Here is a 20,372-nt window from a genome sequence, read left to right as displayed (position 1 = left end):
TCCTAAATGTTAAATGTTGCTGTAGGCTTCTTAACAGCCTCCATGACCAGTTTTCTCTTTGTCTTCTCATCAAGACACGACCCATGTTTTTTGGTGGTGTATTGAGATCCAGGAATTATGGTTGAAGGTTCAGAGTTTTGTGTGTGATGTGTTGGGCACTTTTGTTGTTGGGTTTTGTTTTGCCACAGACTCTGTGTTTTGGGCGATGGGACGGTCATCGGTGTGGGGAACAGTCACATAGAGAATTGGGTTCTGATTGCCAGGCAGATTATTTTGAGGGGTTGGAGGTCAGCTGGTGCGCTCCCATTTCTGGAGTGGTGCACAGAGATGGGGAGGATGGCGGCTTTTGAAGAGGTGTCATTTGGAAGACGGGGTAACTTGGATTTGTTTGTTGGGAAATGGAGTAACTATTTAGAGTTTTTGGAGGGCTCTTTTGGAGAGAGTAGTATAGTTTTAATTGACTTTGATTATTATATATTTTTTTGTGTGTTTGTTTGCTTTTTGTGCATGTATTTAAACATGTGTGACCACAGAGATGTTGATGGTATGTATATATATTTTTTCTTTTCTTTATTATTGTAATAATTAAAAATAGACTCTTTCTGAAACTTGTAGAATGAAAAATGATCCATGATTAATTATTTTAATCAGACACATCTAGTTTCGGGGCGAGGGGGCTGTCAAATATTTTTTTGGACTGTGGGAGGCCTTGGAGTAAAAAAAAGTTGAGAACCACTGCTCTAGACAACTCTGGTGCTTAAATCCATATATACAGAAGTGCTATGTTAGGTATGGGTGAGAAACAGATACATTTAATTTCTTGATTTATTTCCCAAAAATTCTTCTCCCTGTTTAGTCAATTTTTACAAACTTATTTCAATATTTGAAATATTTCAGACTTTACTTTCACTTTCTCATTCTCCCCCTTCTGTTTTTGATGATTCATATAATGGGCAGGGAGGAAATTTATGACAAAACAATTACTAAAATATTGATCTGTTTCTCACCCACGCCTATCATATTGCTTCTGAAACCATGGATCTAACCACTGGAGTCATATGAATTATTTTTATGCTCCCTTTATGTGGATTTTGGAGTTTTAACATTTTGGCACCCATTCACTTGCATTGTGAGGACTTACAGAGCTGAAATATACTTCAAAATATCATAATTTTTGTTCTGGAGAAGAAGTCATACACATCAAGTCATGTCAAGTCATACACATATGGGATGGTATGATCATGAGTACATCATCACAGAATTTTTTATTTTGGGTTGAACTATCCCTTTTTATTTACACAGAATCAAAGCAGTATCAGAACCCCCTTTGATACTAAGGGCTGAGCTGTGTCTCGCTTTTATGCACATTGCGACTTCTTTACACAGAATTTTGAGCAGGCTCAGAGCAGCATTAACTCAGCTGTGTTAACACAACCTTAACTGTGTGTAGGGAGCCAAGAAGTTGTTGATCCTTCACTAAAGTCAATTAACTGGTTCTCTTTCATCCTGTCTCCATCTCCCAACCATAGATAATTTATTTCTTCTGCTTTGAATTTTCTTTTGGTAAACCAGTGCTCCACAGAGGTTTGGTGTTTAGATACAAGGGACAGGATTGTTCCACTCCATCTGCCGAGCTTGACCATAAATGTGCACACAACCCATCATCCCAGTCACTATCCTCCCCATCATTATACACCATAACACATCACCAGATAGAAGGACACACTTACACTTCTTCAAGAGACACACACAGACTTGGAGATGTGGGGGGTCTGGCCCACAGACATTTTGAGAAAGCGGGTAGGATGCGGTTGGGTGTCACCAGGTTGTCATTAGTTCAGCATCTGTTCCCATCACCCATGCCATCATGTTACTCAGTGGTGTGGGGGTGGCACATTTAATGGGCTCATAATTAAACCAAGCGAGCAATCAGCATGGACAGCCCCTACCACTGGGACCCAAAGGGCTGCACCTAACCGAAGGTGATGGCCATGTCTTTATATCTGCTGGCTGCCTACAGTTTCATAATTGTTCTGTTTTCCTCGTGCTTGGATGCTTTTTGATGCCAGTGCTAAGCCTGAGTTTAAAGCTCATTTAATTAGGAATGGTGCATGCACTTCACAAGAATCAGGGCTCAAATTCCCAGCAGAAGCTTTTGTATAATGTCAGTGAGCGAATTACCTTTATTGGATAAGGTACAAAAAAGGGGACTGATTGATGATTTATTTGACATCTTTCAGTAATTAAAGTTCTTAAAGGACTCTGTTTAGTAGCTTGCATGCACTTATTAGAAACGTTCTGTGCATTTCAGTATAAATATGTGGTCTACGCACTTGATGCAGCTTTATGTTCAAGATTCTCTGATTCACTGTGACATTTAGTGGATCAAACATAACATAGGTGTGGTTTTCTGCAGAGAGAAGTTAAAATAGCATCTTTTAAATGCGATTTTCCATCATTCAAAAGGGTGTGATTGGTTTTGTTCATTTGGATTTGGACTCAAAGTCTTTGTGGTTTTAATGTTTTCATTGTACTCCAAATGGAAAACCTACTGATTGAACCCATTCATTTAAAGTGGCTTTAATAAGTAGCTGACTACTTGCACAACTGCTTCTACGATCTACTTCAGGCATTTCCAGTAATAACGTTCAGCACACCTACATGCAGAGCTTTATTAATGGGAAACAGATTATTTATACTTTTTTGAAGCTGTCAGTAGATTCAAATAATAAATTATGTTTTTGCCTTTAACGTGTCTGATCTCAAATTTATCATTTGCTGAAATGTACCTCTAAATATATTTTTTTCCTTTGCAAAAATGTAGCTACAATCAGCTCTTGAAACATGAAACATATGAGTACTGTGCAAAAGTCTTAGGTGCGTTATATTTTCACAAAATCATTTGTCTTAAAATTATTTTATATATTCTGCTTTTAGTGTATCCTTGGGAAATATATGTTTCCGATTTCAGCAGTCCCTTTGCAAATAGAATTTAATAGAATATGATCAAGGGGCCCTACAACAGGTGGTATGGCCCCCACAGAGACCGAGACGGTCATTGAGTCAGTCTGGGATTACATGAAGAGACAGAAGCAATTGTGCCAACAACCAAGAAAAAAATGTGTCCAGGTGACCTAGGAAAACTGGAGCTTTTTTGGTGAAGGCAAAGGTTGTCACACTAAATATTGATTTAGCCCTTTTTTATGTTTACTGGACTTTGTATGACATTAATAATAAATGAAAACTATTTATGGCATTCATTTTTAAGCAGTTTTTTATTATTATTAGCAGTTCTCTTAAACCTAACAGGCTTTAAAAATCACACAGAACAGTTTTAATAAAGCAGTCAAGTTGAATACATTAACTTTGTTAAAATGTATTAAACAGCACTACTTATAATTAATCAATCTCAAACATTTTAACTTATTATCTTTGGCAGCTCTTCTAATTGTGCATTTACATTTAAACAAATAGTGAGATACTTATCAATGAAACAATGATACAAAATAGAGATTAAACATACATTTAATAAAAACTGGGTGATGCATGCGTTCGTTAGGTCTTTCTTTCCTCTTATACATGGAGCATTGTAGTGTTTGGAGTGTGGGTTGTTTTATTCAAAGAGCTCTGGTACCTTTACTAGTCTACTTCATCGTTCTGTGATTTACGGTTTAAGCTGGTCTGTGGTTAAATGTCTGCTACAGACCTTCAAGTGAGGAAAAACAGTTTGGGATCTTCTGGGCTGAATTAAAGCTTTGAAAACTGTTATTCCACTGAATTTTGAGGATGGTGTACACAGTAAAATAACTAATATTTGTTATCCTGTCTTTGAAACTATCCATACTTTTAAAATCTTCATTGAACACTCATTTTAAGTGGAGTTTAAGAAGAGCGGAGTAGGCAACTACAGCACTTTGTCAACAAATATTACCGGAAACTAGCGAGCTGTTTTATTTCAAAGCGGAAGTACGTCATGAGGCTCAGTGCAAGTTGTGCATTGGCTGGTTGTCCTTGCCGTGGTCACTAATTATGTACCTAACATTTTAAAGAGGGTGTGCTGTTTAAGAGTGGTGTCAAAGGTTTATTTAGATTTTTTGGTAATTTTTTTAGATGTTTGGAAGAACCCAACAGATACCTACAGGGTCAAAAGGAATCATGTCAAAAGTAAGAGCAAAACCTTTAATCTTTTTACATACATAAAGAGAGAAAGACAGTGTCTTTCAGAATCTAATTCCTACAAAATCTTGATAAAAAAACAAGCCTGAACATATCCCTGCATGCAGACGACAGTACTGGCAGGGGAATATAGTGATTTGTTATGTATTTTTTGTGTGTACGTCTGCCTATGCTTAAATACTAGCTACTTATGAAGGGTGAACTTAGTCATTGTGTGTTTTTGTCTAAAACAAACCTCTAAACCACACATGGGCTCCATAAGGGTTATTTATCTTACTGGTCACACTGGGTTCAATCCACTACACAAAAGAAGGACAAAAAGTTCTAAAGATGATGTACATTTACAGAAAAAAACGTCTAGGTTACGTATGTAACCTACGTTCCCTGATGGAGGGAACGAGACATTGTGTCGAAGAAGCGACACTAGGGGTCTCTCTTGATACCTCTGATCTATGAAAAAAGGCCAATGAGAAGTTGCATGTCCCGCCCCCGGACATACGGGTATAAAAGCAGGGAAATGTGTCTGTTTCATTCAGGATTTTTCTGAGGAGCCGGAAACAGTGGCTCGGCTCAGCGACATGGCCGGAAGGACACAATGTCTCTTCCCACCATTAGGGAATGGAGGTTAGGAGGTCTGGGTACGGATGCCAGAGCGTGCCCCATCCCTGAGAAAGAAGGTCTTTCCTCAGGGGAATTTGCCAGGGAGGGGCTGTCGCGAGGAGTATGAGGTCCGAGAACCAAGCCCGGGTGGGCCAATAGGGAGCCACTAGAGTGACTTGTTCCTTGTCCTCCCTGACCTTGCACAGCACCTGTGCCAGTGCGTCTGCCCCGAGGGGAGCCTCTGTTCGGGCATACCAGAGCAGGCAGTGGGAAGTCTCTCGGTAGGCGAACAGGTCTACCAGAGCCTTACCGAACCATTCCCAAATCAGCTGGACCGACTGGGGTGAAGCCTCCACTCTCCACTGTGCAAGCGTTGTTGTGATAGCGCGCCGCCACCACATTGAGGTTGCCGGGGATGTGAGTGGCGCGCAGCGACTTGAGTTGCCCTTTGCACACGGCGCCCCAACCCAATTTGGAGCTGTCGGTCGTGACCAGGACGCGTCGGGACACCTGCTGCAAGGGGAATCCGATTTGAATGTTTGTCCAGGGTTTGAATGTTTGGCTGCGGCAGGGGGGACCATCACACGGTGCATGCCGCAGCACCATGCTCGTCTCGGGACTCGAGTCTGGAGCCAGTGCTGAAGATGTCTGGAGTGGTGGTGGCGTAGTGGACTAAAGCACATAACTGGTAATCAGAAGGTCGCTGGTTCGATCCCCACAGCCACCACCATTGTGTCCTTGAGCAAGACACTTAATCCAGGTTGCTCCGGGGGGATTGTCCCTGTAATAAGTGCACTGTAAGTCGCTTTGGATAAAAGCGTCTGCCAAATGCATAAATGTAAATTTAAATGTAAAATGTCTCATATGCATCAACCCCAGTGGCGCAACCGCCGTGGAGGACGCCATATGCCCTAGGAGCCTCTGGAAAAGTTTTAAAGGGACCGCATTGCCTGGCCTGAAGGCGGCGAGGCATTCCAGCACTGCCTGCGTGCGCTCGTTGGTGAGGCGCACTGACATTGAGATTGAGTCTAACTCCATACCGAGAAAAGAGATGCTCTGAACCGGGACGACCTTGCTCTTTTCCCAGTTGACCTGAAGCCCTAAGGGTCTGAGGTGCCTGAGCACCTGGTCCCTGTGGGCGCATAGTATCTCTCGGGAGTGGGCCAGGATGAGCCAGTCGTCAAGGTAGGTGAGTATGTGGATGCGACCTTTGTAAAGATGCGAGGGGACAGGGACATGCCGAAGGGGAGGATATGCCTGGCCGTCGAACACGAACCGTAGAAAGGGACAATGTCGAGACAATATTGAGACGTGAAAGTACGCGTCCTTCAGGTCTACCGCTGCGAACCAATCTAGATGCCAGACGCAAATTAAGATGTGTTTTTGCGTGAGCATTTTGAACGGGAGTTTGTGCAAAGCCCAGTTGAAAACTCGCAAGTCCAAGATCGGTCGTAAGCCGCCCTAATTCATCTTGGTTGGAGGGACAGGCTCTATCGCATCTTTGAGTACCGTATACTGCGTTAAAGCAGATGCCCCAGAAGGGGAAGCACTTACCTTGCTCTGCACACCCAGCAGGGGGCAGTTTAGTGACTGAGGAGGAGGTCCGGCGGAGGCCTCCTCTAGACTCTTCATAACCGACCGGCCGGGAAACAGTCATGGGGCTGAAGGTGGGGGGTCCGCGCCCAGCATGCCGGGACTGTTGAGGTGTCACGGCAGAGTGCCATGAGAATAGCATTTGGGGGCCAGGTGACCCAGAGACAAAGGAAATCGCTCTTTTATTGAGAATGTGGGCAAATGAAATAAATTCAAATAAAGATTCTCCTCCCGGCCCTCCACCAGGGGACGGAGTGGTCTGCTTACCAGCTCCAGAGTGAACGTATCGGTTTCTGGGTCGATCGTCTCAGGAGCACCTGGGAGGCTTCCTGGTCCTCAAGGGGGTCCGTGAGATGGGGGGCGGGCTCTTCCTGCGGGGCGCTCGACACTGGGGCTGACAGCTGGGCCCGGGTTGAGGCGGAGTTGCAAGTTTTCTAGCCACAGGAGGACGCCCTCAGTGAGCAGACGGGGCTTGGCCCATGGCGGCAGGATTGCGGTGGGGCAGGATGTGTGAAATGGACTCCATCTGCTTGGTCACCATGGAGAACTGCTGGGCGAAGTCCTCGACGGTGTCGCTGAAGAGGCCGATCTGGGAGACGGGAGTGTCGAGGAAGCGTGTCTTGTCCGTCTCGTGCATCTCGACCATGTTCGGCCACAGATGACGTTCCTGGACCACAAGTGTGGCCATTGCCTGCCCGAGTGACTGCGCTGTGGCCTTCGTGGCCCTGAGGGCAAAGTCGGTCGCTGAGCGCAGTTCCTGCAGCACGTCGGGATCAGGACTACCCTCGTGCAGACAGTGCCTTGGCCTGGTTTACTTGCAGGAGAGCCATGGCATGCACGGCGGAAGCGGCCTGTCCGGTGGTGCTGTAGGCTTTGGCGGTCAATGATGACGTCGTCTTTCAGGCCTTGGAGGGTAGCACAGGGCGACCCCACCAGGTGCCGTCGTTCTCAGGCATAAGTGGATCGCTACCACCCTATCCACCTGGGGAATCGCCGTGTACCAGTGGGCCGCTCCACCGTCGAGGGTAGTGAGAGCGGATGAGTGAGGGGCTTTGTGACGATTGGAGAGGGGTGCTCTCCATGCAGTCGTCAGCTCATCATGCACCTCCGGGAAGAAAGGGACCGGGGGGGGGGGCGTGGCTGTGAGCGGCGCGCAGACCCCAGGAACCAATCATCCAGCCGCGACGGCTGTGGGGAGGACGGAGGTTTCCAGTCCAGCCCCAAGCTGGCGCCGGCCCGGGCAAGCATATCGGCCATATGGGCGTCAGACTCAGCCTGGGCGTGCTGGCCCAAAGGTGGACCGCTCTCCGATGCAGCGGCGAGCCTCCAGAGGATAGGCAGGCTGGTTGTGAGGCGAGCCGCTGTTGCCTCAAGCCCGGACGGAAGTCAACAAGCGTGCCGGGGGCGGGAGGTTCATGGGGACGTACCTGGCAAAACTGAGCCCACTGCCATCCCCGGATCGCCTTCATCACCAGCCGCGTCGTCCTCAATCCTGGGGGGGGCGGCTGGAGTGGCGTTCCTTCAGTTGAAGGAAAGCCGTGACCGCAACGTTGCCATGGTCATGTTCTCGCAGTGAGAACATGAAACATCCACAAACGCTGCCTCGGTGTGATCACAGCCCAGACACACGAGACAGCGCCTGTGGCCGTCTGAAGCGTAGAGCACTCTACCGCATCCAGGAACTACACAGGGCCGGAAAGGCATCTTTTTTCCGGTACCAGAAGATAATGGCTATTAAAAGCCGCATTTTTTCTGAGAGGGGGGAATCTCCTTTATTGCCCCTTTTTCTCATAGAGAGTGAGAATTTCCCAAATCAAAAACAGGGCTTCCCGAACAGAAACCACAATGTGTCTGTTTATAAGCTGCTCTCTGCTCGCTTTTTGCAAATAATTAAACAAATTTGTAATAATCAGGGTAATGAGTAATGAGAGGGTCTGTATCAGAGTAAAAAGTATTTGTTTGGTTAAAAAAGTAAAAGTGAAAGTTGCAACATATTTTAATACTCAAGAAAGTATTCTTGTATATTTTGAAAAAGCTACTTAAGTACAGTAACAAAGTATTTGTAAAAACAAATATGTGCTTCATTTGGGATGATACTAAACTTTTTACACACTAGATGGCCAAGTATATTCTATAGTGTAAGAACAGAGTGAATATCCAGAATAGTACATCATTTGAGACACAACTAGTGATCTCAGAATTGAGACTTCACTGTGATGATGCTACTAAACAGCATCTTTATGTCACTGGTTGGATGTTGCCATAGTTACACATTTAAATTGGCAAATGTCAGATGAAAACATCCCCTGGCTCTACATTTAGAGTGAATGAGGGAAGTCGGAGACACCCAGCACCACATGACACTGGATATTTTTACCATTTAGCCACAGTCCTAACCACTGGTGGAAATAGTTTTCCCATCAATAATACAGTAAGCAATAATATAGTGCTAGAATACCACAGAGCACACTGTGGTTTGACCTGTTGCACCATATAACCACAGAAACATTTAATTACAATTGATTCAAGAGAGAAAACTGTGTGCCACTCATCTAAATAATGAATGCAATGGCTATGTATTAATCTTATTCAATAAACTCCATACACAAAAATCGATAAAAACTATTCAATCAACAAATTATGCAGAAACGCAAAATTTTATTTTGTCATAATACACTGCGATGGACAGTGTCAATTGCAATCAAAGGTCAGTCCCAGTTAATTAATTAAAAAGGTCTAGCTTGAGTTAATGAGAACCAAGGATGACTTTGGAAAAATATTTTTATAAGACATAGTGAGAGTAAAATCATGTTTAAAAAAATTGCTGATAGCATTTGTAGCTCCTCAATGTTTATTGAGTGTTCAAAGTTTACCTCTATGTAATAAGTGTTTGGTCAATACGTTTTTGGTTTTATTACTGTATGGAGCAACTTAATGGTGAAGGGCGTCTCACTTAATAAACATCCTGTTTTATTGGCTGTTACATGCATTTGCTCAAAGTTTCACCGACTGTCATTGTGACCTCTGTCATTAGATAAAAGCATCAAACCTATTTGTGACGAGGAGGAGGGCATGGCTGACGATGGACATCCAGCGCTGAATCAGCCCAATCAGCTGGGAGAGGGATAAAGAAGAGCCAGGGATGCCAGTTCGAGAGAGAGGGAGAGACGCATGCAGCCGCTGTGTGTGTGCAGCAGTGTTTATGAGTGTGCTTTTTGTTATGCTGGAACGCAGTTTTTAGTTGTGTTTTGTTTATTAAAAATCTTTTTGAGTGTTAAACCTGTTTCTGCTTCCTCCTTTCTCAATGAACCAGAGGCTTGTCTGCCACTCTAGTACCGAAACAAGGGATTGGAGAAAGACACAATATCACAAAGTCCTCGCCACTGCCATCAGCCAGGGGGAGAACCAAGAGGGAGACCGTTGCCATCTGTCAGGGGACAGAAGAGCCCATTGCCGTCCACTAGGAGGAGGAGGAGGAACCATTGCCGTCCACCAGGGGGCAGAGGAGCTACCCCCAATTCCTGATTCAGGCCAGGGAAACTTCCGGCCTGACTTACTCTCCCCCTCCCTTCCTGGAGGGGAGGTGTTGCCCTTTCAGCTGTCCTCCCTCCCGATAGGGAGAAAAAAAACTCTGGTTCTCGACCATGCTGCCTCATGGTCCTCAGCCAGCTGCACTGCCCCCTGGTGGATGGCAGTGGGCCCCTCAAAACAAAAGCACTCATAAACACTGACGCACACACACAGCGACTGTGTGCATCTCTCCCACTCTCTCGAACTGGCATCCATGGCTCCTCTTTATCCTTGTCCCGACTGACTGGGCTGATTCAGCACCAGGCGTCCATTGTAACGGCCTGGCCAGGCCCTCCTCCTCGTCGCACTATTCAATAAAATACTTCATCATGCATAGAAATTATAACTCAATAGTCTGACAACTGCAGCTCTCGAATTATGTCACTTCCTTGTGCATGTAGTCAACAAAATGAATGTATTTTAAGTATTTTACCATACTGATGCTAGAACTGATGTGTTTTAGATCCAAATTCTAAACTGTATATTCTGAGTTCACTGTTTAAATTAATATGGTCAGGCTGTAAAACAACAATGCCTTTTGGCTGTCCATCTCTCATCTCTCAGATGAGTCCATAAGGATCAGGTTGTGGTCAGACACTTTCCTTGTGCTTTTGTAGAGGCACAAAACATTGCAGATGCATTGCTGCATACAAACCTGCTTGTCTTTCGCATCAAATTAAATATGTAATGAAGCTGCTCCAGTCCTCACATAGAAATGGGCAATGAGGTTTTATAATCGTTAAGCACATTATTAAGAAAAACCACATCACCTGTTATTACACATTTCATATGTAATTGGATAAACAATGGCCAGACCTCCCTCATAGTCCTCAATTAGCTGTTTGTTTTAGCATGAAAGTCAATGAGGATACGAGGCAATGAAAATCGATAGGTTTGTTGTGCCGTGCCTGTTGGCCTGTTGCACTGCCTGCCTGTTGTTTAATTCTCTATTAAAGCTGTAATGTAAGGTAGAGGAGTGTCATGTGCACAATTCATCCCATCTATTGATGACAGTCATACGTCTCATCACAATAAAACAAAGCTGTCAGTGCCAAATACACATATAGAGACAGCCCAGTCATTTAATATGACTGTTGCTCTGCTTTTTTACGGCGACTGTAAACCTAACGGGCACTTTACGGCATTATTGTTTTTAAACATATTATGAAAAAAGGTAATGCTAAAGGTGAACTGAATATTTTATGGATGTCATTTTTAAGATTATGGGGTAAGAAAGCTCATTCTCACGCTAGGGCTGTCAAAAAGTGCTGATGAGTTGTGCTTTTAATGATTTTAATGACCTCTTAAAGCGATCAAGGACATGCTACACTGCCTGATGAGGAACAGCATTTAATCCACCCCCACTGTATAAAGGGTTTAACAAACATTAACGCCCAACCTCTGTCCTCACCTGCCATGGCCTTGGGTTTGATGGTAATAAAAAAGTGGACTGATGGCAGAGCTCAAATAAGGACATCACAAATACAAAAGTTATCTTTTTTATTTTTACAGTACGAATTATATCACTTTTACAGTGATATGATTCAAAGTGAAGCACCTGTGACTGCACATTTAGTATTAATGCACCAAGTTGCTACAAACAGTAAATAGCCTATATAAGGGTATTTAACAATTTTTCTTAAGGAGAATTTTTTATTCTGATTAATAATCTGAATAAATGTAACTATTTATGGAATATTGATGTCTTTTATAAACTTTTTGTTGTGAGTCCTTGTTTTACAGGGTCTTAGCATGGTCGCTTGTGGCTTATTACTTTGATCAAACTGTAGAACTTAAGCCTCCCAAATAAATTCACTATCCAACACTATTTTGCAATCAATACAAGGATATCTTCAAAGTATTGATGGAGCTTCAATATCAATTAAGGATTAAATGTATTGGTCGTCTACACTAAAGACCAAAAGCCTTACACAGAATTATTTATCAGTGTTAACTATTAATAAATTCACACTATTAAGTATGATAACTGCATATAATAATGTATTATTATTATTATATGTTTTGTCTGGTTTTGTCACTTGTGTCCATAATTTTTGTGATTGATTGCCACATTCAAAAGGAATAAATTAGTGGTGTGTTGATGCCAGGAAAATTTCTGTGTACTTGTTCTAGAGACTATAGTCATTACAAATAGTTGTATATTCAAATTCCCATAAATAAATCACCAGAATCAGTGATCAAAAGCTAAATTCAAAAGGAATGTATTAAATGATTTAAGTAATTAATAACCATTTAAATAATGAAAAGGCAAATTAAAGGCTTCCGATATTCATTGGAAAATGATTCGAACAACAATCAGGCATGGATGGATGAGCAGGTGAGCTGATGAATGGATGAACAGGGAGATAAAGTGAAAAAGCATGCAGATTGGAGAGATAGAAGTTGGACATCTGACCATATAAAACCTGGAGAACCATTCATCCATTTAACAGCTGATCACAGCTTTACACATTGGATGTTTTCTTAGCGACAAGGTGCAAAGGCCAAACTCATTAATGGTCTTGGCAGAGATGGTTATCTTCATCTCTCTGTTCCTCATCATCCTCCTACAAATGCTTATCTTCAAGGATCAGAACAAGTATTTATGACATCATAAAACTCCCATAAGATCTCCCCTATTCACCAGCATGTTGTACACACATGCACACACCGTAGAATTGTTTTGGAAACCACTTACCTTGGTTTGTTCGAGTCACAAGAGTTCAATTATTTCTGTGCTGTTTACTCAAAAACAAGGGCCATAGTATAAGATATGCAACTAAATTAAGCATCGAGCAACCATTTATCATAAACTATTGGAGCATAGTTCCAATATTAATAGTTGGAACCATGGTTTTTTACTTTTTTCAGTAAACATTTCATATTTCCTTCTCTGTCAAACACGCCCGTCGACAATACACATACACGCTAACGGATATTATTTTTCGAAACTTCCTGAATGCACTATTTATTTGCTGCAGTCACCACATTTCTTGTCATCACAATAGGGAGGAGTCACCCAATGTATACATTGCGACATCACCTGATTTCCTCACATTTTACACAATAAGCTTAAGGACAGGTGCCACAGACAGCCTCGCCTCTCGAAAGAGACACACAAGGCATACACAGAGACACACAACTTATCTCTTACACATAGATTTTGCAGCTGGGAGAGAACTGTGACTGCTTAAAGTGATTTACAGTCACACAAGCATCCCCGTCACCCTTGCATTAATTAAGAAATGATTTGTAGTGTTGTAGCTCTCGCCTAAACCACTTTACGGCACATGATATTTAAAGGATCCATGCAATGGAATATTTAGTATGACTTAAATATCCAAATGCTTTTTGGGGCCAATGTATACAGTACAATCAATACGTCTTATAGTAAGTTTAGCCACAGACTGAAGAACAGTTTTACGGGCATGATAAGAAAAGGCAAGTGTCCGTGGGAAAGTTTTTCCCCTATAGGCACCAAGCGAAACAGTGCCTACCCTTTATGTAGTCACAATGATCTGAAGGCCAGCAGCATGCAACCCATTCTCATTTTTTTTTTTGCCCTTTGAGGGCCCTGCGCTGTCCACTATTTATGACCTCAGCTGGCCCGGAGAGCAGGCGCCTGTGTGGGGCTAGCGTGAACTCGACGTGGTCACCACAGCACACCACGCCTGCCCCGCCCCTCTGAGACCAGACAATCAGGGGCCACTGGTCATTGTTACCAGGGCGTGTACACCATACTGGTCTGGGAGACACATGCCTGAGGAAAGGCAGCTCACCGCCATCATATTTATGCAAACCCTCTTGCCACAATCCTCTATTTGGTCTGCTGGCATGGATTTTGCTTGTGTATCTCTTGTCACTTTTTACTGCTTCTTCTCCTCTGTGATTAACCTTAATGACACACTCGTGTGTCACTCTGTATATTTCTTTCATTTATTTAGTATTAATTTATTTTTTATCACTTGACCTAATTCACCCCCATTCCACAACCCAGCTCAATTAATTGTATTGTGGATTGTGTAAGACTGTATTTTGTCAAAGTTTATGATTTAGTATATGTTTTTTTTTGTCAGGGATGGGCAGTATGTCAGATACATGTATTTGAAATAAGTACTATTTTGTAGTTGGAATTTTAAAGTCTTTGAAAAAAATCAAATGTAATTTTTATTTAGATACATTTAAGTTTGGTATTTGTGTATCTTAACATAAAATACTTAGTGCCAGTTAACCTCTTCATTAGGATACTGATTTCCTGTATCAACAAGATCAGGCATGCACCCCAAACCCAAATTTCATGTACGCGAGCTGCAGATGTCAGAAAGAACGGCTCCATCTAGCATTGTGTGAGCAAATTTTCTGTGTTCCTGCAAGGAAATATGGAGTCATGGTGCATTCCATTCAACTCGGATGTGGGATATTGCTACTTGAAATCTCTGATCTCTGACCATTAAGGCATTCCATTGCCAGATGCTCGAAAGATGACGTGTAAGGAAACAAATCTGCAATGCTCCTGTTATCTTAGCAGCTGTTTGACTGTCACCAGAGATATTTCCTAGTAACCCAAATGATAAAAAATGCTGCAATGCTAGCATTTGTGCTGCAGGTGTATGGTTATCAATAGAGAGTATAATATACCATGTTTTATACCCTTGTTTCTGCAGGCGTTTGTTAACAATTTTAATATCATGTAATGTAGGAACTTTGTCTCATTTATTGATGTTACTTAATAAAAGTGAAGGTTTATCACCCCTGGTGCAGACATGTATGTGTGACATCATGCACCTGCATCTCAAAATCGGATGCTGCCTTCAAGTGCACCTAGGAAGCTCGTACCTCCAAGTCGGGCATTCACTACAACAACATGGCATGCAATCATGTAGGAAACAAAATACGGAAGAAGTCAAACTTTAACAATCATGCAATGAACTATGGCAAAAGACTCTTTTTCTATTGTACCTGTGGATAAACATTAGTGAAAAAAACCTTCATCACTTATAAACAACATGTGATTTTTTTTAATGCATGGTATCTAACATATTTATTAATTAATTTGCTTAAAACAAACTGTCATTAGTTCACTGTCATAAATGATTGTAATAAATTGTAATAAATAGAAGAGAAATAGTTTTGCAAAATCATTGCTGTTCATCATCTTTCATGTCGGCATGCCCCTTCCAAAGTCCCAACTTGGAAACTCATGTATCATCTAGAATTCTGCATTTTCTTACTTTTTAATGTGACTTCACAGGGTCATTTTATTTTAAAAATATTTATAATAATTGCTGGCAACTGATATTTAATTTTCATTCAAATATTAAATTAGCTAAATATTATGACACTAATATGATACTTCTCGCCAGCCAATGCAATGCGTGCAACAAATTGGAGCTGCAGTGTAACCTGGATAGAAATAAGTATAGAAATAGCTATTTGGCATTTTGCACTATGTAAGTTTGTAATCATGTACCTGTTTATATGTAATTGTCTTTAATTGGTTGAAGAAGTTGGTGAAATAAAAACAAAATTTTCTAAGCAATTGTTCACCACAATGTTCTTTGCATTCTGAATAAGTCCAGATAGAGTTCAGACTAATAGTGATACTTCATTGAATGGGCAATTTTACATGAACTTTGTGTATTCATTTTCATGAATTTGTGCCATCAGTGGTTTGTTGGTACACTTTTTTCATTTCATTGGTTCACATCTTCATTTTCATTTATATAATGAAATGTGTTTTTTTCTTGTCAATATTTGTATTGTTGGCACAATATGTTATATGTTATATGTTTTTACATTTATGCAACCTTGTTAATTGTGCTGCTGCCTGTCTTGGCCAGGACACTCTTGGAAAAGAGATTTTTTAATCTCAATGAGTTTTTCTTTCTGGTTAAATAAAGGTAATATATTATGCTGTTAAGAATGAGAAACGTCTGTTACAATAGGACTCATACTTGAATTACTTATTCAAGGGAGGGATTCCTCTGTGATACCTTTATCTTTTTTTATAATAAAAAGAGTTTAAATATCAAAACCTAAACTAATGCTTTGTTGTCAAAGCAGCATGAAATGGCTAGTCTGCCTACTTGCATTGGCAATTCTTGGCGATTGTTATGGAAATAAATTAAATGCATGAAATGACTACATGTAATATTTGTAATTACTGTATTTAATATTCCTTTATCAAATGTAATCTTTCTGCCATTGAGACCTTACACGTTAAATTTTCTTTCCTTACGTTGTATTTCTAAAAGTTAATGCTTTGTTGTCAAAGCAGGGTAAATAGTCAGCCTGCATACTTGCATTGATTATTCTTGTTTTTATTTAATGTCTTTTTTCTGTCATCTTGTCTTGTCCTCTCCTCTTGTCTTCCCTTCCGTTCTCTTCTCTTCTCTTACAGTCAATCCAGCAGTAAATTATGGGGATTGTGTTGTTTACGTGGAGGCAGAAGCTCTTGGATGTTCATTTAACTCTGTAATAGAGTGGAACTGGAAAAGCCAGGCTGGAGATTTTTTAAGGAATGTGCACAATTTCGACATGGCACTGCACACTCCCTCCACCTAACCAGATCAGCTCTCCGAATGACAAGTTCATCTATTTACATTTATGCATTTGACAGTCGCTTTTATCCAAAGTGACTAACAGTACAGTACACTTATTACAGGGGCAATACCCTGGAGCAACCAGGATTTAAGTGCCTTCCTCAAGGAACACTAGATAGATGGTGGCAGTGGGGATCAAACCAGCAACCAGTTCTGTTTCTGCTTGCTTCTGCTAACCAATTTTGTGCTTTAGCCCACAACGCCACACCACCTGGTTAATGTAACCATGTGGACCAAACTGGCCCAGAGTCAGGGCAGCAGGTTAGGGTTTGCCTTAGTGTGGAACGTCCATGGTTTTTGTGGCATCCTGCTTATGGTTGCAAAGTGTCACCTTCAATTCCTTTACCACTTTCTCTCATAAGCCACACAGGCAGAAACACACCACCAAACATACACATGCTATTGAAACACTTTCTCAACACATTGGGATGCTCTTACATTTTTCTTCCAAAATGTATACTTAAAATAGCAATTACTGCTGCTATTTAACATGAATACAGAGTGTATTTTGATTGATGTATAATTTCACTGGATGTCTTTCATGTGTGGATGTGGCAGGGCTGAGAGACATCAGTTGAAAACAACAGGGCCCATGATGCTAAGTTTCACTTAATGTCAACATTGCTTAAGACATAGTTCACCCTCATGTTGTTCCAAACCAAGAACACTAACTTTCTTCTGTGGAACACGAAGAAATTAGTCAGAATGTATTAGCTTCAGTAAGGATTCACTTTCACAGCATATTTTTCCATAAAATTAAAGTGAATGGTGACTGAGTCTCCAAAATTCTGCTTAAAATCTCCGTTTGTGTTCCAAAAAAAGAAAAAAGTAATAAAGGTTTGGAATTAAAAGAGGGTGAGTAAATGAAGAAAGAATTTTCATTTTGGGGCCAACTAAACCTTTAAATATGAACCCCTCCAAAGAGAACTCTATCAAAATTATAATTTTTTTTCTGTGTGGAGTCAATTCATCACATTGAAACACAACCAGCAATCATTCCAAAGAAGATGATCACTCATAAGCTCTCCTCTATATGGAATATTTTGTAATAGAACAGCCCTGACAAAAGTAACTAAAATTATAAATTATGATTGATGAAAGAAGCTAAAACAACCTCTTATCCTGTGACTTTTGAGAGGGCAGCAGAGACTCAAAGCAGGTGCCAAAGAGTAATTTAAGGCTCTCAGTTTCACCCATACTCTTTCTCTGTAACACACACACACATGTGGCTCCGTCAGTGGTGTGTTTCTGTCAAGGCCCGTTTCCTGAGTGCTGCTCAGCACTGCTGATGGATCCTTCACAGTACAACACCTTAAACTCTACCAGTACAAATAGTCATACACAAAGACACACACACACATTGTTTCATTAAATTTGACACGATTTGTTATTTTAAATTGTTTTATTATTTAAATGAAAAGTTGAATTGAAAAATGTACATACATTTTAGAATTTGGTATGTCTCCCTTTTGCTTTACTGACAGCATGCACTAAATCTGACATAGACCACATGGGTATATGTAAAACCTGATGACCCTTGTTATTCTGGCAAATAAGTTAACATGGGCAATGTCACAAATGTCATAAATTCGATTGTTGAGCTACACTGTAAAAATTACTGTAATTTTTGTTTTAGTTTTACAACAAACAAAAAAACTGTTAATTCATTAACTTACCATATATGGTGAAAAGTTACATTATATTTAACACTACAAGTAATTTTACAATAAAATATTAAAAAACAATTGTTAAAAATAATTTTTTTAACATTTTTTTAGATGTAAAAATAATGCTTTTGCCTTAGTTAAAGATTAAAATTATGTTTAACAAAACAATATGTGTATTTATGGTAAAATATTGTTAAAATTGCAATGAGAAACAATATTTAGGTATTAGCAGAACTAGGTACCTGACTCAACACATTTCATTATATTGGAAATAGTTATGTTTTTTATTATTATTATTATTTATTATTATTATTTTTTATATCAGTTATGAACATTGGGGTGTTTTATGTTACTTAATGTTTATTGCACTATTTTAGTGTCATGTTTTGTTACTCAGATGGTGTTTTGTCTACTGGCCATTGCTCCTAAAGGACCACGCTATTAATCATAACCTTCTGTTGTTACTATGGTAAGAATCAATACACTTAAATGTGCATAGGAGATTATGTTGTTTTATTTCCAGTATGTTTGTATTTTAACATAATATTAATGATAAACTTTATATAGTAGTGAACTGCTAAATATACAGGCCCAAAAATGATATCCAATAATGCCTAAACCATTGTCACAGTATTTTGACAGTACATTTACTGTGTAGCAATAGTACATAGCCTTAAATATTTTTTTAATTATTTTATATTACATATAAATGGAATGTTATAAAATCAGTTTATTTAAATAATGTTGTAATATAATAAATAGAATATTGCGACTGATATCTCACTTTCCCAAAACATTAAAATAGCAAATAAAGATTTTGCAATCCCTTGCAAACCTTTGTGTACTAATTGGTGCTTTATGGCAATCTCCACCACACAATACTGGAGTTTAAACATTGTATAAGAGCCCTTTAACTAAGTCTCTCGCTCCCTCTAGAGGTTACAAACAAAAAACAGCTACAGTTCTGAGCCACTGACTGATCCTGACCACAAAATTTACCTCAGGATGTGAGGCTTTGATAAACCAGATGAAATCTCATCTGTTTGCTGTTTATGCTGTTGTGTACTCAGTTTGCTAGGATTACAGCGCTCCCCATCCACCCACCAACAGCTCAATACAAACAAATGATTCACTTCACACATATAATTACCATTGTCTTTCTTGCTTAAGATAAACTAGAGCCTTGAACTTGTAAACAGGAGAGCCTTCTCTGCACATAAATGAGAGACTTCCAAAAGGGATTCAAAGTATCATAAGAGGACAGGATCAAATATTAGAGATGAGATATTAATCACTTCAAGACATTGCGCTACACAAAGGTAATAGCACAGTGGCGTTATACATGTTTTTTTCGTAAATGTAGTCATACATAAGCAGATCACACAACATAGGCATGCATTCAAGGACAAAACAAAAGCTCTGCATACAGACCCTTGTGGAGTCTCATGATGGCTTATGGAGTTAGCACAATAACAATGGAATGTACACTAACTAAAGTGTATACACATAAACACTATTCGTGTTTGTATTTTGACAGATCACGCCAGAGCCTGGTGCAGTGATTTTTTTGATTTTGTGGTCCACTCCCTTGCTCCAGTGTCAGTCTGATTCAAATCAAGAAAAGCTTTATTAGCATGACGGCGGTGCCAGCTGGGTGAGGTCACTCTAAATATCTCTAAATAATGGTCACAGGCAGAACAAACACAAGCTGCACTTATTCAGCCGCTCACATGGCCTTTTCATTAGTGGCCTGTGTAAGTCTTACGAGAAAACGGAGATGCTGGGTTGCACTGAGAGAATCAACACTGGCTCTGAGAATCAGTTGACCCATCCTGATAAATAAAGAATATTACATAATCCAACATCCTCTGTTTCAGCGAGGCAGACTGACAGAAACATTCAGTTGAAACCCTACAGTCATCCTGTGAGTTTAATTAATGAAATATTTTTTTAGGATGGCTTGATTAATGTATTCATCAGGTGTTAGTTCAGAATGCCATTTCAGGCCAAGAGCGAGAGAGCTCTGAGTGAGTATAGACCACTTCAAGGACTATTTGTAGGTTTAATGAAGTGACGTCTTTGTTCCTAGAATATTTCCGGTTAGTGCTTGTCAAACTCGTTCAAAACGACGGTGGGAGGTGCTTCATTCAAAGTGACTTTAAAG

The sequence above is a fragment of the Xyrauchen texanus genome, chromosome 18, assembly GCF_025860055.1.
Source record: "Xyrauchen texanus isolate HMW12.3.18 chromosome 18, RBS_HiC_50CHRs, whole genome shotgun sequence".
In the NCBI taxonomy this organism is placed as follows: Eukaryota; Metazoa; Chordata; class Actinopteri; order Cypriniformes; family Catostomidae; genus Xyrauchen; species Xyrauchen texanus.
This window is presented reverse-complemented; position numbering follows the sequence as displayed.